Genomic DNA, 2980 nt, shown 5'->3' on the forward strand with positions numbered 1-2980 from the left:
TTCGGAATATTCCACATTATAGGTTAAAAGTATTATTTAAAACTTAAAATAATTTCCAGTATTTGTTTTTTTTTATTATTATAGCAAAGATTTCTAATATAAAATAGAAAAAGCATTTCCGCACCATTTAAGAGATTACATTATATAATTTGATAGATTGAGAATAAAATTGAATGTTGAAAAAAGAAAAAAACTACCCAGGGTCATGGATGGCAATACTGTAGCCAATGAAGTTTAACTGAGGTTCGGCTGTTGCTGTTACCCCCTGGGGCGCTGAGATTCGAGAGTTTGAGTCACTCTCTTAAGGTTTTTGCCTTAAGGGAGCAATTTGAGTTTCCGGGGGAGAGTGTTCTCCGGCACGACCCCCTGAGGGGCTTTGTCGGTGAATGCTTTTCTTCGGAATATGAGCGGATCTGCTCGGTGGTGGTGGTGTGTGGGTGGAAGGCCATCACTGAGTGGAGCCACCGCTGAGATGGACGGTCTTTCGCCCACGATTGAGTGGCTTAGTGATCGTCCGAATTTTTAGAGACGGCTTTACCTTTAAATACTGCAATGCTGTACCAATGAAGTTTAACTGAGGCTCTGCTATTGCCGTTACTCAGCTATGACCAGAGTTATAACACCCCAGCCATACATTTTCTTCAATCAGATGAAGGGATAAAGAGTCAAGGACTCGGTCCACCCTCCCTCCTTCCCCGCAAAAAAAATATACTGTATATATATATATATATATATATATATAATTGACTATGGCCAAACTGAAAAATCCATCCTCCTACGTCTGGAAGAACACCAGAGGGACATTGCCTACAAAAGAACTAGAGCAAGTGCCCTGTCAAGCCATGTACTGTTTTCAGTAAACACAAATGATGAAGGCCGTCAACATGAGATGAACTGGACAACAACTTCAAACCTTCATATATGCCGTGACGAGGTGGAGCGACGCATAGTTGAGTCTAAGGAAATTGTTATGGACCCTCATCACATAAATAATAACTTTAGTTATAATCTACCGGACTCTTTCAACTCTGCTATCCGATATTGGCACACACGTGAAATCAGGCGCACGCAGCTGCCTAACAATAGAACTTCAACACGGATTGTAGCTACAGTTCAAAGCTAACTGAATTTTATAATAGTCGTTTTTATAGTGATACGATGTTTCTTATAGTGTTTATTTTCTTTCTATGTTCCCACGCCTGAAGAAGTCGGACAATCCGATGAAACATGTTGCGTTTTGAATAAATTTAATTGTTATTCTATTCTCGGTTCTCGGCAAAAGGGTAGGAATATAACACAAGTAAAACATTTCAGCTATTTAGACACAATTTTAAATGAAGATGCCAAATTAAATATTGAAATAGACATCACAAGTGGTATGTGAGAAGTCAACTGAATAAATGTACAATACAAAATAGTGAATACAAGACAGTATTCAAACCAATTTTAACTTATGAATCTGAGAGCTAAATTAGAAATAAATCATTTGATCAAAGACTGGAGACCACAGATATGAGAGTCCTGAGAAAGATTAGGGAAGTGAACAGATGGCATCAATGGGAGAATCATATTAAAAATGAAGATAACAGAAAGGAACTTGACATTCTTAGCATTCAAGAATGTGTCAGTAGTGCTAATCTCTGGTGGTATGGCCACTTAAATAGAATGGGAGAGGAAAGATTAGCAAAGCAGCTATTTGACATCAAGATAGCAAGGAGAAGACCAAAAGGAAAATCAAGATGTTGGTAAATTGATGCATTTACGGCCGTAAAAAGATAGAAATATAACGGCTGACAATATTAAAGTTTTGGCAGTAAGTGAGTGGAGCAGAGGTCTCCAGGAAGTACCTGTAGAATAGACATAGAACTGGAATGCCTCTGTTAGATAATGATTGAAGTCCATCAGTGAATGAGAAATCATGTATCGCCAATTTGTCCCTCTAGAACGGCATTCCAAGTATATGAACAGTAGTCTAATAAATACATACTTGGGATCGTACAGAGTTATCAGATGCACAGGTGAAATGTAGCATTCTTGATCAGAAAAGAATGCCTAGTTTTTTTGTAGCTGTTGGCACTACTGATGTGATGTATTTATGCAAGAAGAGTTCTAAGGATAGAGACTGAATCGTGACTGTGAATTTTACATTATTGAAAGTGGGTGTACGTGAACGGAGAGTCCTTTTGCCAAGAATAATAGCTAGATTGCGTTTTGACAGCAGTACATGTAACTAGTTTATCCTCAACCCATGGAAGGATGGTATGGGGATCAATGTTCAGAGCACTTGTTTCCGACTTAGAATATCTGAGCACGGCATGGTTTGTCGAGTAGCACGCATGTGAGTTGTTCTATCATTAATAAAGTTGTGGATAGGATTACTGGCGATTGACAGTAGTCAATTATGTATGAGAAAAACGGTAGTGATAGAACAGTTCTGAAACAGTCTTGCATTGATGGAGTATTTTTCATTAATCTTCATGAAGTCAGATTTTGATCTGCTGATGGTATAATATACAATATATTTCATCTATCTGAAATTATTAAGTTCAAACTAATTTTAATGTTACATTACCGAATATACACTGTATATTAGTTTTAATGTTGAAAATGGATGATGCGATTATTGCGAATAGTTCCCAAAAGAAACCAAATGTAGTCCTTATCCTTATATATAAGGACTGGCTTAAAAGGCCGAAGCAAGAATGCTTTTCATCTTCCCCGTTATCTGTATCGGACAGTGTAGGAATAAGGTGTTATTGAGCTATTAAAGATCTGATCATGTCATCATGGCAGGAGGGTAATAGCAATAGCCGAGTCTCAGTTAGAACTTCACTGGCTACAGCATTGCCATCCATTATTACCCTCCAAGGGTATTGGATTGAATGAATCATCCAATCCCTCACCAAACGTAACTTAAGGAATATTCTAATTATATTATTATGATACTAAAACTTTAAAGGTGTATTAATTATTTTTAAAA

Source organism: Typopeltis vanoorti, chromosome 13 (assembly GCF_054136105.1).
Source record: "Typopeltis vanoorti isolate ZY-2024b chromosome 13, IOZ_Tvanoo_1.0, whole genome shotgun sequence".
Lineage (NCBI taxonomy): Eukaryota > Metazoa > Arthropoda > Arachnida > Uropygi > Thelyphonidae > Typopeltis > Typopeltis vanoorti.